This window comes from Symsagittifera roscoffensis, chromosome 2 (assembly GCF_963678635.1).
Source record: "Symsagittifera roscoffensis chromosome 2, txSymRosc1.1, whole genome shotgun sequence".
Taxonomy (NCBI): domain Eukaryota; kingdom Metazoa; phylum Xenacoelomorpha; order Acoela; family Convolutidae; genus Symsagittifera; species Symsagittifera roscoffensis.
Window position 1 is genome coordinate 20,400,330 of NC_087063.1, and position 25,695 is coordinate 20,426,024.

Genomic DNA, 25,695 nt, shown 5'->3' on the forward strand with positions numbered 1-25,695 from the left:
CGATGGTGTCATCTATTGCTACAAAACTGGAGGGATACAGGAACTCAACTTTTTTACTCAATCCAAGTTGTTCAGCTGGAAGAATGATAAATATCAGAAAACGATTGAGAACCTTTTTTGTCGGTAGTTTGCTCGTTGACAAAATCAAGTTTTTTGGCTTACAATTTGTTTGATTCTGTAAGATTCCTTCTTTTGGATATGAAAAAATTGGACTAATTCATAGTTATTTGGATGGCAGTGTTTGAATAGATAACTATGAAAGCAAAATTTTAGCATCTTTTGGATAGATAATCATCGAAGCACATTATTTTTCTTCCTATTAATTTTACCATTTTGACCATTCGATGATATTTTTGTAAAGAGATTAAATAGTTTTCAGTAATTCATCATGATATGGGGGGCAGAAAAAATAGTTAACCCAATTGGGGGGCTAACCCAATTAACTTTTAAAATTTGCTGTTCTTATTATCTTGCATATTAGCTACTTCTTACCCAATTTCCACAAAACGCTGGTTGGGTTCAATCAAATCATTTAAAAATGGACATGAACTTTTGCTTTCTCGCATAATTCATTTAAAGCAGAAAACAGTGACTTAGAATTACAATTAATAATGTATTTTTTGTCCTGGTAACCCTTTTGATCTGTCTAATATAACGGACAACCTACAAATTTAATTCTGATGGATTTAAATCGTCTGTTGCGTTTTTTTTTCATAAGCTATTTTTACGGTTACGTATTGTTTTCATTCAACAGTCTGTTGAATGAAAATTTATTGAATGAAATATATATATTTGTTGAATGAAATATATATATTTAGAATCTTATTAGCAATGAATTTAGATTTTTATCTGCAAACATAAAATTTTGAAGTAAATTTTCATGATCATTTCAGGCGCTAAACAAAATTATTAATATACAATAACGATTGATAAAAAGATCTCAGATCGTTTTCTTAATTTCTGCAGTCTTATATAAAACATATTTGAAAAATATTTATTGAAAATGAAAATAAAAATTAGTAGCATGACAATAAATTGTAAGTAATCATAAAATCATCTGTTGTCCCAGCTTCATCACCTAAACATAACAGCAATCATAAGCTCACTAAGAACATAACAGGAAAAAACAGATGATCAAAACAAGACTGCTCGTATCAGGGCAGAGCCCTGAATGTTCCAACTGCCTTTTAAGGTTTAGGGAGCAGTATCAACTTTAAAAAAATTAAATGTAATAAAGTAAAATGATTTTTTTTTGTAAAATTTGAATTTTTTTATGAAAATTTTCCCCCTACACGCCATATAAAGTACAAAAGAATATACTTTGCTCCTTGTAACATTATGCAATTATGCCAAATAAGCTTCTTTCAACCAATTTGGAACGATTCCTAAGACGGAATAAATCTCCGCTTCCGCGTTAATAGCGCGAAATATATCGCGCATTAATTGTTCCAAATTGGCCAAAATGGCAATTGGAACCTGATATAAACTACATTTTATGATTGGATAAATTAGATATTTTACCACTGTAAAGTATTTAATATTAACCAATCATGATCCATCTAACTAACAACCCACTTATTTGTAAGTGCTGAAATTACTTGTAATTTCAGCACCAGAGAGATTTGAATTTAACTTAGAAATTAGTTGCCTCTCCAAAGGAACTTCAGCAGTCGCAATAAACCAGTATACCCTAGATCTATTGAGCCTAGCAGAGACTAGTTAAACAACCTGAGACTAGATAGTATAAGAGTAAGATTAGGATCGGTATTAGACTAAGAAGTTGCACGAATCTATCCGGCCGAAAATAAGATAGCGTGACGAGCAGACGGTGTACCCTATCCGAAATTACTCTATGAGTTAACCACATCGGTCCTAACTCATCTGGTGCGACCATAAGTCTCGAACAAGACCTTAATAGCTTAGAATTAACCAAAAATAGATTAGAATTTAGACAAAACATTTTTAAAATGTTATACGACGATAATTTAATCGAAATGTCTCTACGACTCAATAGATCAGAGCCGATATTCCGAACAATAATAGAACTACCCTGAATTGGAAGAAGACCTCGAACAAGAGAGGACATACGACAAAGTAGAAACTTACCAAATAGTTTTATGATCGTACGGCAAAAGCCAACACAAACTTTTATATTTAGAATCTTATTAGCAATGAAATTAGATTTTCATCTGCAAACAAAAAATTTTGAAGTAAATCTTCATGATCATTTCAGGCGCTAAACAAAATTATTAATGTACAATAACGATTGATAAAAAGATCTCAGATCGTTTTCTTAATTTCTGCAGTCTTATATAAAACATATTTGAAAAAGATTTATTGAAAATGAAAATAAAAATTAGTAGCATGACAATAAATTGTAAGTAATCATAAAATCATCTGTTGTCCCAGCTTCATCACCTAAAAATAACAGCATTCATAAGCTCACTAATATCATTAAAAAACTAAATCTTTTTCTTAAATAAAATTAAACCATTTTAAACTTAAATTCACTTAATTTTAAAATTAGATCATCAAGGCTTATCCTTGGATCTCAATAAATTTTCTATTTCATTAAATTTAAAACCTGATCATCAAGGCCTATCCTTGGATCAAAAAGAACAATTTTGTTCTCCCCCACCCACTTAACAAGTGTCTAACGACCTCAAACGTCGATTCACTATCCAATCCTTCCAAAAGTCCCAAGACTAATAGAAATTTTTAATTAAGACTAACCATTCAAATTAGGATAAACAGTGAAGAATTTCGGTTATTCATCCTTCACTTGAACCCTCTTCTTATCAGACCAATGATAGATCTTAGACTTAGTAAGTTTAAAATAGTACCTAACGAACTACTTGCGTTCTGATTATACCTGAACCTTGTGGATCGATTTACTATTCTCCAACCCTTGAACACAATCACTACCCCTAAGTAAGATTAAGTAAGTTAACACCTTAGCTTAGACTAGCCACGAGAAAGTAAAAAATCATTCCTCGGAATCGATATACTTTTCTTTTCTCTCCAACCCTAAATAAAAAGACCCAGGTTAAGCTAACCAAAAAGTCGTAAGGACTAACAGTCTAAGAAAATAGAAATACCTAACAACTTTTTGCATCCCTCATCCTAAACCTTATGTCATTCAAAAATCTAGGAAATAAACCAACAATCGTTTTACACAACTGTGAGATAGATAACCAAAAATACGATCTTGTCATCACACCTCATACACAGACAGTTGGATACATTAGAACAAAACGACAAACAAAAAAAGAAAAATTATAAACAAACAAAGACAAATCACACGAAGAAGATTTTCAAAAAATAGAAACGCATTTTCAGAATCAGAAGCCAGCAATTTAGATGAACTCTACAAATTAAAAGAATCAATTGATAAAAATTGTCCCATTCACGATCAAATATATTTTTCCGATTCAGAAACAACTTCAAATTCATCAAAAAGAGGAAAAAGAAGAATAAAAAAGCAATACAAACACAAACCAGTACACCTGTATAATTGAAATCAACCAATTAGACACATCGATAGTTATATATTAACAGTCATCAAACGAAAAAATGAGCCACACTCAAAGTGACGATAGTCCAGATGACGAAGAGGTTTACCCGATAACATAGATGCACCCGATAATAGAGGGCAACATGATTTTTGCAAGAATTTACTCGTAAATTTGTTTGAACCCGGAATCAGTCCATGCAAAGCAGAATTCCCAGATGTAAAAATCAAAAGACAAATTATTGAACAATATTTGAAAGATATATGTAACTTAACACAACAATATGGAATCTACACCATAGAATTCAGCACACCAAATACGAATCATCGTAATTACGTAATTCAAACAGATGATCTTGAATTAGATTTTTCAAAAGTATTCTTAGAATAAATCAAAAGCATACAATATCATAATTCACAAAGAGCAAACTCTATATTCACTAAAGAAGTTTTTGCAATAATATATACCTATATTTCTATATTAGTAAAAACAGAATTTCAAAGTATCTCACCAACTGAAACATCCAAACATACAAAAGTACGACATGAAATCACAATATTTTTAACTTTTCTACATATAAACAAAGAAAATTTCACTAAAGACGATGTTTCACAACACACAAAACATGACTTACAAAAAATTTTGGCATGGTTTATAAAAGATTATTTCACACATAATTTAGACTTAATTTCACAAGCAAGAAAAAATTTTAGACCTCAAAATCCAAATGATGATACGGCCATTACAGTACAATCAGACTACGTTTGGGACCTTGAATGGTCTCATCCGACATTTATAAATATCCCGCAATCTATCTCAAGTCAAGCAATAAGTACAATATCTTACCACAGACATTATGTAAAAGTAGTACCACTAACCATTGATGCAACACCATTAAACTACAATACATTTTTACCTGATACACGGAATAACAGTTTAAATTCGATCGTAATACACAATGAAAACCTTAATGGAACTAGAAATCTTACACAACAAGATATTCAAACACCATCACACTTCATAAATGAAGAAATTGTCCAAACAATAACAACTACACAACAAAGTATTTCACCAATACATCCAAATTTATCAACACCAAGAAATACAAATACTTCACTGGCACAAGTAACCTTACAATCAACCGTTAAACTTTCGGTTGCTCCAAAATATTCACATATGGATTATCAAACATATTGACCCATGACAGTACCATCAAAACCACGAAAAACGTTCAAAAGAAACACTTTTGCAGAACACAATTATAATTATGCACATTCGTCAAAGATAAACTACCCCCCACGAAAAAATAATAATCATGTATGTTCTCACTATTGGGATAACCCAATGACAACAACCAACTCAGTAAATTTTCGAACTAATTCACATCCTCCACAGGATCATAGTGGAAACTACCCATTCTTTCAACAAAATAAGAATAAAAAGCAAGCACCTCATCATACGGATTACTTATCATCTGATGATGATTATTTATAACCAGACATTTTTGCACCATATGCCCAAGAATATCGCACACAAGGATCGCGACGACCTCATACATATAATCGAATTTTTTCTCCAAACCCAACAGATACAAGAAATCAACAACCAATACATATGCCAAATCCAACTAATACACAATCTTTTCAACCAATTCAACCACAAAACCCAATGAATATGCACTCTTATCAATCAACTCAAATGCAAAATGAAATACCACTTCCATATTACCTTCAGCAACACGAAATAACAAAAAATCAACTTTCAAATTTTTCGCAACTGCCAAATGCCGCAGAATCACTACAAATGACAATGAATCCATACCTCATGGGTGGATCATCAATAACATCAAATAAACCACTGATGGTATTTACAGGAACAGATCCTGAATATTCTGTAGAAGTTTATTTAAATGCAGTAACAGCAAATTTAATTTTAAATATAGGACCTGAACCAATTAATACGCCACTACATCAAAATTGGATACATAGACGCACAGCATTGATACAAACAACTTTAGATGGCGCAGCTCAAAAATGGTTTTCAGTATTACCTATAGAAATAAAATCAGACTGGAAAAGGTTTACACAAGAATTTTCAAAAGTGTTTGACTCCGAAAGAAATAAACAACACCAAAGAGTTTTATGTAATGAAATTCGCAGATTACCAAATGAAACCATCAAACAATTAGCAGTACGTATCGAAACACTAGTTCGAAAAGCATATTCACTCAATACACATGACTATAAAAACACAAAAATGACAGAAATTGTAATGATGACCTTAACACCTCAATTAAGGAAAATAGCAATAAAAAAGAGAGCATCTCATCCTTCCTCAATTCGAGAGCCAGATTTAGATTTTCGAAAACTAGTAGACAAACTAGAGCAAGCGGAAATCACAATGAAACTTGAAGAAACAGAAAATCTAAAACTACAATATGTTAATCGAATTGAAACAAACACTACGCATATAAATAACATACAGGAATCAGATACAGACCTAGTTGAAAAAATCACTGAAATACTAAATATTTATGAAAAACACCCAAATTTTAAAGGCAAACCATCCTTCAAAAAATGGTGTAATTATTGCCGACGATACGGACACAGTATTTCCGAATGTAGACAAAAACAACAAGATAACCAAAACAAACCTCAAAAGCATAAAGACCAAATAAATCGTTCTATCAATATAAAAAAAAAGATCAGAATCTACCAAAAAAAAACATATATAGTAACAACAGTTCAGGAAAAACACTTCCGAACAACACCAATTACACAAGGAATCAATCAGCATATAACTCAAGTTATAGAGGAAGACCACCAGAGCGAAAAAATACACAGAATTCTTCACAAAATAATTATAATCGATCAAATAATCGAAATAACTATTCGAGATCAAATTCCAATGCAACACAATTTGTTTCTAGATCCAGTTCCCAATCAAACCCAAGAAATAAACACTATTCCAATAATCAATCACGAAACTAATCATACAACAGAAATAGAAACTATTCACATAATCGAAATAGAAGTTATTCGAACAATCGAAATCAGAATTACCCGAACAATCGATCAAGAAATAACTCATATAATAGATCAAACTATCACAGATCAAATGACAATTATCAAAACAGATCACGGAACAATTCACAAAATCGAAATTCAACTTATAATAATCAATATAGAAATTATTCCCAGTCACCACATAGGAATAATAACCATTATAATAATTCTAAACATCGATACAGAAGTAGTACACCAAGACATCAAAGACATATTAATCAAGTACAGTCAAATGAAGAAACAACATCAGACCCCCCAGGTATTGATGACACAGGAAGTAACGAACTACAACTAAATCAAATAAACTGTGGATCATCAGATACAGAAAGTGATACAGAAAATACCATCTCCGTAAATATGATAACAGTCGAAAACGACTACGAACCTATCATATATGAACAACCTTTTACATCACATATATATGAAAATCAATTGGAATTCCTTCACAATTATTAAATTGAACCCATCAATACTACACAAACTGCACAAGAAATAAACGAAATTAACACGGTAAATAAATCCGATGAAAAAGACAAAACAAAATGTTTAAACACAAATCATATTTATCAACATATACAAAAAGAACAACCCAGAGAAAAAATTTGGACAATACCATTTCTCTTAGAAAGTCCAAGAAACAAAGAATTTCAACCACCAGATCTTGAAATTGATTTTTTAATTGATTCAGGAGCAGAATCAAACATAATTAATATTCCCACATGGAATGAAATCAAAATATTACATCCAAAATTAACGCCTCTTGAAACCTCTAGTAAGCTAGCAACAGCAGAAAGATCAACATTAGTAAATTATGGAAAAATCCAATTATTCCTTCTCCCCACAAGAACAATGGAACAAAATAAAATTCTAAACAAACCATTTAAACAAATATTTCATATTACTGATATTAAACACAATATCATTGGCATACCATTTATATCGAAATATATACCATCAATCAACATCTTGAATTAAAAAATACTGATCAAAGATAGGTACACAAAAACAAAAAATACAGCTCTAACATTTTTTCAAAGATTAAATAAACAACCACCATTCTTCTCAAAATTTTATCCAATTTATAACCAACAACGAAAACACCTCAAACCACTATCAGGAAATATAAATAATTTTTCAATAAAACAAGTTCACCAGTATGATAAAAATCAAAATAAACAACAACTTTTTATGTCAGACTTTGAATTTAAACCTATTCACAAGTTTTTCAAAGTCACGATTTCATCTATAAAATATTTGAAAAACACGAATTCCGACATCATTTCGCTACACGTGTATAACAATACACCGTATCAAGTAACACTACCCTTAGGACCTTTAGGATATTGCGAAACAAACGCTACAATCTCACCCATACATGAAATAGCATACCGCGTAAATAATATACTCCAATTATTAGATATTTGCCAATCCACAATTCTTAACGAAGAATTATCCATAAATAACATAATAAGCAATGAAAAAATAAACACAAATTATTTCACAAAAACACCATATTTTAAACCAACATTCAATATAACAAATTACACAAAAGAACAACAACAATTTTTAACGATGTTTAACTTTGAACACTCACAAATTACACAAATTTCGAATTTGACAAACTAGCAAAACAACTATTAAAATATTCAAAAGTCTACGCAACATCAAATTTTGATGTTGGGAAAATCAGTTCATCACTACATCTCCCGTTAAAACCTGACGCAGTTTTCAAAAAACAAACAGCTAGTGAAGTACCAATTCATTTACATGACAAAGTAAACATATTACTTGATATTTTAGAACAATACAAAATTATCTCACCAGTAAATAAAGAAGAACAACCAAAAGGTAACACATTTATTAACCCTGTTATCATCCTAGCAAAAGGAGAATCATTAAAAATAGTTTTAGACGCTAGCTACCTCAATTCACTAATAGACGAATCAAAATGCAATTGGCCTAATGAACCAATACAAATTATTTTAACAAAAATAAACGGAAAATACTTTACAACCGCAGATATGAATAGTGCATATAACCAAATGCCACTAGATGAACAATCACGACGTTTAACACAATTTGTTATTGGAAATCAACAATATGAATTCAACCGCCTATTCCATGGAATTTCCATAAGACCAGCAGCATTTTCAGCTTTTATGAGCAAAAGTTTTAGACCACTAATACTCAAGAAAAACGCAATCACCTATTTAGACGATGTTTTTATCCAATCACAGACAAAAGAAGAAATGTTTACAGTTTTAGAACACTATCATAAAATACTTCAGAACGAAAATCTGAAGGCCGCCCCCGATAAACCACACTTCTTTTTAACACGAGTTAAATTTTTAGGACATAATATAGAAAGAAACACAATCACTCCATTGAAATCACGCATTGATGCTATTCAAAAACTTCAACCACCAACAAACAAAAAGGAAATCCAAGAATTCCTTGGAATGTTAAATTTCTTAAGCAAGTACGTTTATAAAATGCAATTATATTTAAGACCTTTCTATAATATCCTCAGACAACAAAATAATTTTGAATGGACCACTGAACATCAAACACGATTTGAAGAAATTAAAAAACTTCTAACTGAACAAATTTCAAACACAATTCCAGATCCAAATCAACCATTCTATGCAATGTGCGATGCTTCAAATTTTGGCATCGGCGCAGCATTACTACAATCACATAGTGGTACAAATAAAATGAACCTTATATCAGCAAATTCCCGATTATTCACTCAAGCAGAGCTACGACTCTCAACTCTAATGAGAGAATGTACAGCTATAATTTATACACTTACAGAATATGAATTTTTGATACTTGGATCAAAACATCCAACAGTTCTATTCACAGATCATAAACCAATTATTTTTCTCTTTACACAAAAGTCAAATCCCAATCACCGAGTTTATAGATTTCAATTAATTCTAATGAAGTTTCCAAACTTACATATAGTTTGGACAGCAGGAAAGAATCTTGCATTACCAGATACATTAAATCGAAATACACCACCTGAATTACTTACACGAAAAACTACCGTTGAAATACCCAAAAATATAAAATTTTACCTTGCAAAAGACGAAACATCACCCCGACTAGAATGAAAATATGCAGTAAAAACTGACATTGAACAATCACAAATAAATAACCTACAACATTTCCCACTTTACTTAGATTGCCAAAATAATCACTACGAAGTTGATCTACTAGGAACATCAACTTTCAAACCAATTCCATACTCACAATGGATAAAAAATAACACCCAACAAAAACGAATAAAACACCACTCGCATAAAAAAGACCTTTTTCCGTTAATTGAAAAAGAAAATTTAACTTATAAAATAAATTTATCAGGACCACAAACAAATGATTCAAAATACACAATAAATCAAGTTTTTGACCTCCATGACCCACTTGACACAATTCCCCTATCTAAATTAGAAATTGAAAATATTTTTCTCCCTCCAACAGACAAAATTACAATTGAAATCTTGAAACAATATCAAAAGCTTGACCCAGTAATTAGACAACTAAATTCACGGCACAAATACAAAACTAAGCCCGTAAATGCAGATACCACAATTTTAGGAAATAAAACACTCCTCCGATATTTCCGAAATATTAATAATACAACAATTAATGAAAACACAGACCTTCTAGAAAACCAGATAAATGATTCTACAGTTCCCTGTCTCCCTTTAAGTATGATTCTAATAGCTTTTAATATTTCACATACACAAAACACTAAAGGACACTCTGGATCAGAGAAAACATATTCAAATTTTACACAAAATTTTTATTTCCCAAATGCACCAATTTGGATAAAAGTACTATGCAATGATTGTATAGTATGTCAGCTAAATAAACATTATCCAAATCAAAAACAAATAGCACAAAAACAAGATTTTAAAGGACAAAGTTTATATTTTAACCATCGTATTTCATTCGATACAAAAGGACCAATTTCACCATCCTCTGAAGGAAACTCCTACATTATGGTAATTGTTGATGCATTTACACATTATGTAGCACTCAACCCAGTACCACATTGTAACGCTTATTATGCTTACACAACACTTTATGAACACTGGATAGCTAAATTCGGATTACCCGAAATCTTAGTTACAGACAACGGTACAGAATTCATAAATAATAAAATCATCACACTATGTCATTTATATAATATCAAACACAAACCACGTACATCTCATGCACCTTACGGTTTTGTCCTTACAAACGGTTTAGTACAAACGGTTCATACCATGGACAAACGGTTTAGTCGAAGGTATGAACCGTTCACTACAAGAATATCTTAGATGTATCATAAACGGAAATGATACAAGATACACAGAATGGTCAGCAAATGTAAAATTGTTTCCCTTAGCATATAATTCACAAATTACGACTACTCTAGGAATGTCACTATACGAAATGGTTTTTAATCAAAAGCCACGTGAACCAATTATGTTTACAGCAAACTCTCATAAAAATGCACAAGGTCATTGCCAACCAAATAAAGACTCAGTTTGTTATAACCTACCTTTACACACGCATGATGAAGATCATTTTCATCACCCACAAATCCTTAAATTAGCCTCCGGTACACACACCGAATGGATTTTAAATAGAGATAAAAAACACAAGGAAATTTACCAAAGAGTAACAAAAACATTGTTACAAAGGCAAAACATTAACGAACAAATAAATTCACGCTTTACATCAGCCTCAGATTTAAAAAATGGAACATTTGTCTTAATACCTAATTTTAATACACAAAAAGGAATTTCTAAAAAATTACAACCCCTTCGCAAAGGACCATACCAAATAATTACCAAACCCACTGACGTAACATATAAAATCACCGATTCAGACCGAAAAGAAATTGTTCAACATCGAAACAATCTATTGCCTTACTACCCAAAAAAATACGCACTACGCGAATTAACTCAATTATAATCTTTCACAGGTTTAAAAGTTATTCAAAATCACCCACATACGGAAAATGAAATAAATGAACAAAATCATTCACCTTGAAAAACAAAATAAAAAACCAACTACAACTCAAAACAATACAAAAAAGCTAGATCAAAAAATACCTCAAAAAGAAAGGAAAAATAGAAAAATGATAGAAAAAATTATAGCACAAGAACAAGTCGAGAAATCAGAACATAGAGAGTCATCACGACTTAGAAATCAACCACGTAAAAACTACAAAACATTCATCCCACAATCTAAAATATTAATGAAAGTTGAATTTCAAAAACAATTTTTAATTTTAAAATTATTAATCTTTGCACATCTGAATCATTTTGAACTTTCATTTTTTAAAATAACATGCTGACAAACACGGAACGATTCTAGTTCAAAATTAGCCAATAGGATTCATTCAATCCGTCACCTTCTATAACTATAACACAAACCAATTAGACGAAAAATATTAAACTCCAGGCATATCTATAACTATAACTTTACAACCTCCAGGTCAAAAATAAGCAAACCACTCAAACTTGACAACTAAAATAAATACCACCATAATATCATAACCCTCCCTTGTCTAATAACGCAAAGATCAACAATATTTTCCCAACTCAGACCTCAAAAACCCCCCAACCAAAATTGATAAATTAGCCTAAAGTAAAAATATGACCATATTAATTTAGCCTAAAGTACAAAAATCTCAAAAATACCCCAGATCACCTGACAATTAAAAATAAAGCAAAGAAGACCTCCCGAACACCATAAAATTCGCCCCCAACAATTTTTCACAAAACTCAATCCACTTGTCAAAAAATCAATAAATAATTCGACCACACTTGAAAATCGCCCCAAACAACAAAAAATATTCGACCAAGAAGCCATTTCTTAAATGATCTTCTCTCGATCAGTCAATACAATTTTCAACATTTTCATAAACCTTTTAACAGTACTTAAACTTTTATTCATATTTCTCTTTGATTTTTTTGAAGCTTTTATAATAATTTTAATCTTTTTTTGCAATATATTTTTTAAAATTTTCTACTCCCTATTTGAAATATATCTCCAACTTTCCCAAATCATTGACCATATTCACAGGTACGATAACCCAAAGTTTATTTAAATGATACGAACCCTTTTTAGTAGAACAGATGTTTTTTTACTATTTGTAATTTTTATAACATTTTTATCATCCATAATTTTGACAATATGCAAATGTATAAAAAAGGCAATCATAACATTCGCCTTAGGAACAATCCTTTTAATTCTTTTCCTTGAAGAATACTACAATAAACATAAATTTTTTCACAAAGAAAAATCAATCAGACAACCCTCAAAAATTGCTAACCAACAATCACACAGTCAGTCTTCACCGACATCATCCCAAGAAAACCCGACAATACCTACAACTACCCAAAACCCCCAAACATCCACACGAATTTCTTTCCAAGATAACCCATACACTTTTGAAGAACGACACGCTCGCTTATCTGAACCATTAGAACCAGTTCAGCGACAGGCACCTCTAAGTGAACCAACATATAACTTGTACCCAACATTACCACAAGAATTAAGTAGAATAAGAAATATTAGTCAAAACCAAAATACAGGTGAAATAAATAGACAAATTATACATCCACGACAAAATAGAAATTTTCAAAACCCCCGAGTTCATTTTGATATACCCCAATCCCCATCACCAAGTACTCCAGAAAACCCAATTAGCATACTACCGGAAACCCCTACACTTCTTTCACAACGTAGCACCTCAAGTATACCCTCAGATTACTTAGGTTCAACACCAACATCTGAACAAATACGTGACAATCCTTTTAACCCCCCCCCCCCAACCAAACGTCACGACTACCATATTGGACAACACACCCATTCACACAAGGTGAACCAAATTTAAAAAATGACCAAATAGATATTTCTACGGATGCAACAACATCATCATCACTACCAGAAACATTATCACTACCGTCAACGCCATCAATAAGCCAGATTTCACCGACGCCTTTCTAAATTTTCCAAATAACCTCGACGCTAGATATCGAGAACAATCATCAACAAATATCCCTTTAAGAATAGATTGGAACACGTTCACAGCAACCCCACCATTATTTGGACAACATCCAGAAAGTAACCGACTCCACAATTGGGCACTCCATAGACTACAATATAGACAAGACATCCACGAAGACATTCGTGACCATACAAATACTCCAACAAAATAGTCTACAATTAAAATTTGAAATCACGGTTAAACTTAACAACATTGCTCAACATCCTTACCCATTAAACCCACCAAATATAACAGCTCAATCGCTACCACCACCATTTATAACAACTGAAGTATTATATAAATACGACAGATATACCAAAAAGACAATTGGTTACATCACATTTTATAACCCATACTCAGGATTATCATACACATGTATATTCTAAAAATATTGATACTTCAACAAATCCTTTTTCTAACATTTTCCGATCAGAACACAAATCCTTCTCCCCGCACAGGACCCCAGGACTTATTAGTAACTACGATTGTGAAGAAAATGAACAAAAACACTACACAAATATGCAATAAATCAAGTATCACAATGCGAAACGGAACCACAAGCTATAGAAACTACAAATGAAATAGCGACACTGTATTCAAAAGCCCGAGCAACAACAGTCGTAGGATATAAAATTACAGCGACATTTTCCAAAAAGAAAGTACATTGTTCACAAGTTTCCAACGGAAATAAAAACCGACTTGACCACGAATCATTCTACCAAAGTAATATAGAACGACTTCTACATCTAAATCACGATGATTGTAAAAACGAGCTACTCAGATTAAATATCACAAGAAATAAAAACACCGACAGAAAACTAGTATATTTTCAAGTCTTTGCCGATTCTGTACATCAAGCAGAACTTGAAAGATATCAAGGACATATAAAACTAGATGAAAAATACCCATACAACGGCGCACACGGAAGATTAACTTATGACATACACGATAAGCACTGGATACCACACATTCGTATAAATAATCCATCAAACTGCAAAGCAGACACAAAAAATAACGGATATCAAGAAATAATGTTTTTCGATTGGAAAATACAACTCGAAAAAATACAACTCACATGAGATTTATCCGACAACACCATGATCTATCAAGGAATTAGATTACCTTGTAAAAAAGATCAAGGTTATTGTGATCCTACAACACGGACACAAGCAACAATTGTTTGGTTTCCCGAAGATACATGCACAACATTTCAAGTAGCAAAAATACACGCTCGAATGATAAAATTTCACGAAAAATATTTTATACAATCAATTCCATATGAACAAGTCCATCCATCACGAAAACAAAGTACTGATTTTTGAAATCTCTATAATATAGAAAATAAATTAACACGTTTCCAAATATATCAAGAAACAGAAATCGCATGCAAATACAGAAACCCACTTCACAAAACACAATATTCTGAAATATTAGTTGAATACGAAAAAAGTTTCGACATGACAACTGGAAAAACAAAAAATGACCCTTATGCCACAGGTCACCATCTACACGAAGGAACATCATATATACCAGTTAACTTTCAAAAAAGTAATGGTCAACCTGTTGGACACCTAAAGCCACATGATACTAGAAGCACACGTTTACAAGAACTATCACTGATGAATAATTCTTATTTTGGTAATATCCACTATGATATTCACTTAGATATGAAGTTAGACTACACGATTAGTCAAATTTTTCAAGAAATGTCACTCTCCGAATTAGAAACACTTCACCAACTATGCAAATTAGAAAGGACACAAATCCTACAATCCTACGCAGGATATTTATTATCAGGAAATAGATCAAATTTTCTAGTCTACGAAGGAAACATTTTATGGTTTTATACTTGTACCAAAAAAGTATCACCACTATATGTTTTTGAAGATAAACGATGCTATAAAAGAATCCCTATCTTTTATAAAAATAAGGTAAATTTTGTTGACACACTTTCAAAACGAACATATTTTTGGGATACCGCAGTCCCATGTGGATCAGAAAATAGCCACAATGTAGTACAATTGAACCCTGATGAAGATAAATATTATCTTCTTGTTAATGCAATCACTCAAAAAAATTTCACCCGAAAGCATCAGAGCTATTGCTCGTAATCCAAATATTGATTTACAATCAATTGGAATCTATTCAAAATCAGATATCCAAGAATTATTAACACAAATGGACACTATACAAAGACAATCAAAAGACCAAAATTTACGCAAATTTGCCGAAACCGCAGGATTTGCAGATATTTATACACAAGATTATAGCGGATATTTTAAAGACATTAAAGACTATATATATCTAAACGGTGAAAAATACAGACCACAAGATATTTCACCAATAAATATTTTTAGCTTTGTTACACTAAAAAATGAAATTCTCGATTTTCTAGGATGGCCCTATTACATCTTAGAAAAATTAGCTATCCTATACGCAATGTTTAACTTTATAGGATTTCTTTTTTCACTCTTAAAAGGAATCTATAACACATGCGCTATACACACACAAGTAAATAGACAAGCAAGTGTAGCACGCATACTATTTGCAGGATTTTTTGGAATTTTTTCATCATCAATTAACAAAACTTTTCTAGACGCACAAATAAAAGAATATAATACAAAAATAGCGACAACACAGAACACATACGACGAAGAACATAATAACATAGAAGGAACACCTACCGCACCACAGTTGCCACCCCTACCACATAACCATCCATTATCCTTAGTCCCACGTAATTTCCGAAACCTAGCAATAACACATAACTCAAGTTTTAGACCAAACATATCGCAAAGTCCCATACAACATATAATGACACATCATTCACAAGATGATAATACTTATGAACAAATTATACGCAATGTTTAACTTTATAGGATTTCTTTTTTCACTCTTAAAAGGAATCTATAACACATGCGCTATACACACACAAGTAAAGAGACAAGCAAGTGTAGCACGCATACTATTTGCAGGATTTTTTGGAATTTTTTCATCATCAATTAACAAAATTTTTCTAGACGCACAAATAAAAGAATATAATACAAAAATAGCGACAAGACAGAACACATACGACGAAGAACATAATAACATAGAAGGAACACCTACCGCACCACAGTTGCAACCCCTACCACATAACCATCCATTATCCTTAGTCCCACGTAATTTCCGAAACCTAGCAATAACACATAACCCAAATTTTAGACCAAACATATCGTAAAGTCCCATACAACATATAATGACACATCATTCACAAGATGATAATACATATGAACAAATTATAGAACAACCCCATACCACCGCTTTTCAGTCTCAAAATAATTATGTTTTCAGCCCACGATGAGCCGACAACTTGGATCCCTACACCGCTCAAATTCCCATCCAACCAACCTCAACACTCCAATCCCAATAATCCCACTATTTGCTTTCCCGCCACCCAATTTTCCAACCATTAATATATCATCAAGCATGAATTCGGATACTAATTCAGATATTTCAGTTTTGTACTCCATTTCACAACTTAATAACCCTAATATCGAAACCCCTGACGAATTTGCACACTCCGAACCATCTCCATCCAATAAGTTCCAAACCAACTCCTCAGTTTTTTCAAAACCCCCTTTTCAACCGATCCCACCAAATAATCCACTCCCATCCGTTTCTACTCCTTCTTATGCTTCACAAGTAACCCCAACCTATTCTCCATTTCATTCCGACCGATCATCTAATAATTCTCCAGATACCCCCCAAATCTCCCAGGAAGTCGATAATTTTATCACCCTACAACAACAGCTAATACACCCTAACACCCTCACTATAAATCAAATTTCATCCACAATAGAATCCTCAAACCCACCTACTCCTATACCCTCCTCAGCTTACACTGCATCATTAGCACAATCATCCACATCCACCGAATCATCAAATAGCACTCACCGAGCTTATCGCACTTTTAAAAGAAAATTCCCGAACCATCCATTCCCGACCAAACCAGGAACAGCCTGCGAATATATTAATCATCCACACCACACCAACACGAAAGATTTTCTAGCAATCACCTTACCCTCATTCCCACAATATACATTAAAAACACTTAACGACACTAACGACACACGTAGTTTTGTAGATGAACATGTTTTAATGCCAAAACTTCACTGGACAGCATATTACCATTTTACAAATCCCCTTTGCCTGCCACTATCTAGTACTCATAACGATATAGAAAAGAATAAAGATATGCTATATAGACTCACCGCAACACTAACACCTAGACAATTTACTTATATAGGATATAAAAAATCACTAACAACATTCACTGCACCCCGAGCTAACGAATATACAATAGAATATTACGACCATAATATCATCCGAACTAATCAAGACCAATTTCTAGATGACGACCGCTTCGCTAACCCACAACTAACAGAAAAATTCTTCATCAAAACGTCATATGTATTCACATTTAATATTTTTGATAGAAAATATGATCACATCATTTCTGAAGCACTAACTGATATTCAAGCTTACGAAAATTTTAAAGAAAAATTTCAGTTATTTTCACTAACCTTTCACTTCCTTGCACCACATGAACGCGATTTGCACTGTTCACACGACATTATGTTACGCACTAAACAGACTCATACATATACATACTATCGCTTCATACAAAATCATTTTGATCTACATACTCCATCAAGACAACCACACCATCGTTTACAGTTTCTTAACTCGAAGTACACTTCACCATTTTTTCTTAATTTCACCTATTGCATCAATGATACTAACCTCCACGGCATCCTCCGCAATTATGACCCAGTAACACAAATGTATATATTTTGCCCCATCACGAAGATCTTCAATGATGAAGAATCAAGACCCTTCATTATCCCGCTTGAATTTATACAACCTATTGAAATACCCCTATTAGAATTTATTCATAATACTAAATATAATCATAAAATTTATAACCTCATTCAAAACACACCTTATGAGTTTGCAGTAGGCACCGAAGAACTAAAAACCATTAAAGCACTTCAATTGTTTTGGCCACTGCTCCAAACTAAAAACATCATTCGCATACTAGCAAAATTACTAACAAATTCGGACATAATACACGACATCTTTCCCCACGGCTTTTTCCCAGACGATTAACAGGTAAGTATAATTTAAAAATATTCTTAACTAATAAATTTAAATTACTACTAACCATTTTTCACTCATGTTTCTTTTACATTTTTAGTCTTCATACCTGAATTATCTGCAAAAAACAGTAAAGAAAAATAAAAAATAAACTTGTTAAAATTCTTCTAAATTTCATTAATATTTTACATAAGTTATCTGATAAAATTCATACCAAATGTAGTAAATTAATTTATAAATTATTCCCCCATAAAGCAGTAAATTTAATTATGATGAAAATTTATATCTTTAAATTTCCCCCAAAACTAGCAGTAAAATTGAAATTCTATGTAATAAATTGATAAAATGAAAATGCAGTACTAACCTTTTGATACTTTCATTCACTCGCACAGGAATTCTATCCAAACTCGTACAACTCGCCCACAAAGAATTGTTTAAATAATGATTTTAAGTTTCAAGTTATCACACTCAACAACTCTGACACACGATAACAAGTTTCAAACTTTCCTTTTTACCCGGTTGGAAAGGAATTATATTATAAACCAAACTAACCAACGCAGCTTACTAAACACCACAAATCATAAAATAACAGCATGACTAAGAAAAGAAAACCAACGGTACCCAAACCGGATTAACCTTGTTTAAAACTGGATAATTTATTCTTTTGAAGACTATTATAAAGTCTAAGAAAGAAATAATAAAACACAAAAAAGTCGAAAGACAAACCCATAACAAAAACAATTTGATTTTTGAAAAAAGGACACAACCAAAGAAACATAAGAAAGACCAACATAAACCCAACATAAAACGTTATCACATAACAGGACCTCTCAAAGAAACCGCACGAACCATACTCTACTCCTGGCCTGACCCACCAGAGAGGACGTCCTGAGCATGCTCTATAGCCGGCCTAACCCACCGCGCTACATCCACGCTTTGTGACCACACTTCTATTTTTAATAAGAGGTACTCAAGGGTGAGTAACTCTTCAAAACAACCGAACTAAAACAAAATGCTTTTATGAAAACAACTAACTAAATTCATGATTAAAAAACCAAACTAATAAAAATTTTATAAAATGTAAATCATACCTTGCAGTATATAGATCAACACACAACAACAAAGACGAACATCCAAAGACAAAATGATCCCATTACACTCGAACAAGAATGGCTAACCAAAACCGATATGCCGTCCACAATCACAACTCAAAGGATTTAGAGTACGACTTGACTTCGCAGAAAAGGACTTCATTGAACTAGACCAATGACCACCTCGATTTTCAAGTATACGTACAGATCCGAGTTACAAGGCATCCCTTCCACAGACAATCTCCACGCCATTCCCAGACGAGGTTGAACACAAAACAAGTTCTCTACATAATACAGAAAAACCCGTCATAGCAAACCATTTTGAAATCAGATTGATTTCATTGGGAAACACAGTCGTTGTCACAAGACGACACAACGATTGATGCCCCTAACTCCAGCGTCCTGGAACTTCTCTAACAAGAAAAACAGGACAAGAATACGATCTTCGCCAAATACCAACGTTCATCATCCATCCTTTGAATTGCAGAAAGATAATTCTAAAAAACTCTGTAAAACCCGGATGGGTGGAACCTGATCTAAACTATATTTTATGATTGGATAAATTAGATCTTTTACCACTGTAAAGTATTTAATATTAATCAATCATGATCCATCTAACTAACAATCCACTTATTTGTAAGTGCTGAAATTACTTGTAATTTCAGCACCAGAGAGATTTGAATTTAACTTAGAAATTAGTTGTCCCTCCAAGAGAACTTCAGCAGCCGCAACAAACCAGTATACCCTAGATCTATTGAGCCTAGCAGAGACTAGTTAAACACCTTGAGACTAGAAAGTATAAGAGTAAGATTAGGATCGGTATTAGACTAAGAAGTTGCACGAATCTATCCGGCCGAAAATAAGATAGCGTGACGAGCAGACGGTGTACCCTATCTGAAATTACTCTATGAGTTAACCACATCGGTCCTAACTCAATTTGTACAAACAGAGTGCTGTGCAAATTTTTAATTTTATAAAATTGTTACTGTGTATGTGTGGCTAGGACTGATTGTTTTCTATCCAGCAGCAGATTCAGGGGAAAATGCGTTACCCTCCGGATTTGGACCACCCGAAAGGCCCTCTCTTTGGTTCTAAATTGGGACACCCATTTTATGCTGACAGACACAAAAATTTTTAAAGGCAGTTATAGCGCCAATAATTAATAGTTTTGAAAGAGAGGGCAGGCAAAAACTTCAAAACTTGGTCAAAACTGCCTAAAAATTCTTTTTGTCTGTTTTTTCAAAAATTGGTAGTGTTCAAAATTTTAATTTTGTCGATCTAAAAAAAAATCGATAAAGCTTCTAAATTTTTTTGAAAATCCGCCACAAACTCTTGAGAAAAAGTAATTACTGCCGCTAAACCGAATCAACCTAATCGACTGATGAACAGAATTATGGGTTTTTTGCAAAGTGAAAAATTACGATGTTGCCCAGGACATGCTCTGAAAATTATTGAATTGGTAGATTACTTAGGGAGAGAAATGACAAAAAAAGGGCCGGGCTCCTTTTCTCTCCCAGCCCTTTTGCTTAATTCTTATAAGCATTCTTTTTTTATATCGTAGCGGTTGGATTTACACGGTTAAGTGTGAAGGCTAAATATGTTTCCATTGCTAAATTAGTCCTCAATCAACTTTTAGTAACAATAGTAAAAAGTCAAAAAAATTACTTGATTCAATTTCTACTATAACAGAGAAAATAAAACTTGCTTAAATAGTGAAATTGACATGATTTTTATATCTCAAGTAAGCAGTGCTTCTTCGTAAAAACTTGATTTAATTTGGACAAAGCTTTTTTTATTGAACTATCAAATCAAACACTGCAAAATTTCAAGAATTCAATTGTAACAAAACAAGTGACGAATTTTCACGAAAAAGATAAAATTGAATGATAAAGAAGTAGTTCTTCGCCATAACGACGAACTTAAATCAAATGGTTTAATTTAGGTGAACTTAAGCTGCCGGGAAGTTTTTGAAAAACAATTTTCACAGTTTGAAGCTACTAAAGAATTTGAATAGCTGGTATAATAATGAAATAGTGTAAACAAAAAGTGTGCAAGCCAATCGAACTGGTCTATTTACTAACCGCATTTTATCTTCCAACATCAAATTTATGGCGAAACATTTGAAGTTGAAAAAATTGAAATTTGTGATATGTTAACAAAACTTCATGTTTTCCAAACAAAAACTATTTTGTGATGAGAAACCTGCTGATCCAATCGTCTGTTTTTACCGCTTGCACACGCTTGCATAAAAGATTGCACATGCTTGTTTGCATAAAAAACCTGCTACAAATGAGCACTGTTTTCAAGTTCTTACTAATTTTCGAAAACCTTTTTTTTAAAATTTTTTTTGTGCACTTAATCCGAAAAACTGAGGTACCAATAAAACTTATAAACGTCCAAAACTAGCGTTAAACTCAAATGGTAACCAATCATTGAAAAATTTTAATCACTATCGGTTTTTTTTAATTTGACGGCAGACAAAATTTGAGAGTTTTCTGAGCTGAAAAAATTCCTTCCCAAGAGGAAACTCAAAAATTTCTGAGCGTCTTTTAAAAAATACTATGCTAAAAAATAAAAAAAACACACATTTAGATAGAGCAATTCTCGTGGTTTTTCTTGTTCTTAACTTTTTCTAATAAAATTCCCATTTTTTAGTCGTTTTTCCGTTTTGCATCGAATACCGATAACCATCAACATGTGAAATTAGAGCTCGTTAAAATTCAATAATCTCAGTTGTTTTTTTTCCCCAAAATTGAGGCTAATTTATACGTTTTACACAAGTAGTAGACGTATTTAAAAAGCTAAAACCATTTCGCCGTGAATTTTTTGCAGTTCATTGAGACTATTAGGTTTTTTAGATCTCATAGACGCAATTATCAGCAACCAGTGTAGTGTAGATAGTTACCAATCGCCTGTTGAACAAAACACAGGGGTTTATTTGGAACTAGCTTGAGAAATAATTCTTTTGCCGAACATCGGATCACATTGATTAACTGATTCTTCGATACAAAGTTTCCTTTAATTGTATCCATGGGCCAGCCGGGTGTTGACACCACTATATTAACCTGCCAGGAGTCTGTCTAAACTGCTCGTTATCCGGCACCACAAAATCGTTCCCAATTGATTTGAGGCAGTTAATCGGTTTTATTAATTCCACAAACGATTCAAATTGTAACACTTAAATTTAAAATGATCAGTCTAAAATTCATAGTTTTGCAAAACCTATTTTACCACAATCTATTTGAGACTAATTAATTTGCAGTCGGAATATTCAGGGCTTTGACCTGACACGAGCTGTTTTGTTGATTTTTATCTTGCATTTGTTTGCTTATTGATTTTCAAATTCAAAATTTGATTAGCTTGCTTCGATAAATTCTTCAAAACGGTTGCATATTTTTGGATCCAGCCATCTAAGAGAACTCAAATTGCAAAGAAGCCATAGTAAACATCGATTTCCAAATTTTAGCTTTCTTTGTCTCAAAATAACGATAATTAACTTCTCAGACGACAATCTGTACCTACAAAATCAGTTTTTGTATCTAATTATTAATTCCCTGTTTCAAAAAAATGGGGAGGGGCGGGCGTTAATCGATCAGCAGACTAAGTTAGTGAAACTTTCGATTAATCAGAATCCAAAACTTGAATTATGAATAGACTGCTCTGGTGCTTATTTACTTTTTTTCATAGGGGCGGTAATTCTTTAGTAGATACCAAGGGGGAGGGGGGGGGCGATTTTTAAAAAGATCTTCTATAATTTTTATTTAAATCCCTTCGCAAATTCCATTAAAACACAAAGCCAAACTGTGCGCCAAATTTGGTGTCTCTAGATCATTTGGTGTCGAGAGACAATTCTATAAAAAAAAGGTAAGTGAATTCCGCTCACAAAGTTTCCGTGGAGTCTGCAAACAAATACCTTTTGTCGAAACATTAGTTTTGTCGCGGATTTCACAACAAGCGAAAACTGCTAGCTGTTCCAGGTTCGATTTTTGAAGCGATAGTGCTTTAGCTATTTGTTCCTTGAATCCAAAAAAGCAAGGAAGATCAAGGAAAACTTCCGCATCAAAAGTGTTTTAGCCTAATGCAGAATTTGCATACAACTCACAATTTACTCAGTTTGGCCGCGTAATGCAAGCAATTTTCCACGCATCGTAAAAAAGAGCACAGCTAAAATTTTTGCTTCTATTTGTTGTCGTAAATCTACAAAAATTAATTTCACATGAATCAGAAGATCGCGGAGGTCTAAAAATTAAGCAGAAGAGCTTGCATTTTTAGAAAATTGTTGAGAATTGAGTTCATTAATGTCGTTTTTCAATGAGAACTTGTGACTCTCTTTCTAATGACTGTTTTTTAAATCATTTTAAAGTACCATGTGTATTTTGAAAATTTCATGTGATTATGCAAATCACTTTCTTTTCAGCTCGAAAACGATTGTTCATAGTTAAAACGAACAAAAAACTTGAAATTTCAAACATTTGCTTATATTTGCCTACAGATACAGGAACCTATTACGAAGAAAGGAAATACGACAAACAGTTTTTCTTGCTTTTTAAAATGATACGAAGAAAAAACGCTTCTGAAGCAAAAACATTTTTTCGAATAACTTGAATTTACATTGCTTTTTAAAACGAAACCAAATTGCGTGTATTATTTACAATTGAAAGAAACATCGCAAAAAACAAAACTGACGCGGGTTTTGTCAAATCAAGCCCCCCACGGGCAGTTTGATTTTTAAACCCAATTTTGTTACCAGGATTGACATTTTTATCAATCGTCGTGTCAGGCTGGAATTTTGTTTCGTTATTTAGAACCGTTTGGGTTCCGACGTCTGTTTTGCGAGTTTCTCCTTTAGACAATGAAGCTTCTGCTTTGTGACCAGTCGATAAACTGAACGATTCATCTGAAGAGCTGACGGACGAATCAATCCAAGAATCTGATGAAGTTTCAGAAGAAGTTAATCCTTTCAAAGTTTCATAACTTTTCGTCTTGCTTGGTTTTGGTGATTTTGATGTCGGCTTTTTGGTAATTAAGTTTCGGCACGTTTTCGTTTTCCTTTTTTGGATGTTTTTTACTTCTCTTACCGGAGTACTGTGTTTAATCCGTTCTATTGCTCCTGTTGAGCTGTTATCGGAACTTTTCACGCCAAACCGACTAAGTGACGCCGATTTGGAAATATCTGATTGGCTCAATTTTGCTCTCGATTTGTTTCCAAAACTACTCGTCGATGGCGTCTCACCCAGATGGTTTGATCGTTTAGAAGAAGGAAAAGATGAATAAAATGTCGAAGAATTAGACGAGTTGTCATCCGATTTTCTGTTATTTGTTCGGCTCTTTGAGCTTATTGAAACATTTCGGCTAATTGAAGGTGATGCCGGACTTCGATGATGACATATACTGATGCTGATTTTTGAGTTTCGTATTTGGCTGATTTTATAAGACACTTTCCTGGACATCTAAATTATAATAAAATTATGTATCGAGACAAACTTTCAGCTTGGTTTCCACTTGCTTTGGCACTTTCGTCTTGAATACTGTTAGTTGATTGCATATATAATTTTAAAAAAACAGCAAAAATCAAAAGTTAAGATGAAGTGTTCCGCTATCTTGAGAGAAGTCATTTGCACTACATCAAACACTATCTTGTGGCTCGAATACATTAAAGTCGAAATACATATTTTGAGGCGCGATCATTGCAACTGAGCCGCGAAGGTTGCACACACCATGCCTATTTCAAGCCACAAAGTCCCCGACCTCGCATCGGATAAAAAAGTTCCGAGAACCCATGCCAATCGCGACCAAGGTTGCGATATTGCGCGACTTATGTTTCGATATTGCGCGAC

At 32.8% G+C, this 25,695-nt stretch overlaps 1 protein-coding gene across 5 annotated transcripts in view; it reads right to left on the reverse strand.

The window, feature by feature from the left end:
* The window catches only part of LOC134839239 (E3 ubiquitin ligase Rnf157-like), a 181,087-nt gene that overhangs the window by 125,194 nt on the left and 30,198 nt on the right, over nucleotides 1–25,695 (reverse strand). The window lies entirely within an intron of this gene.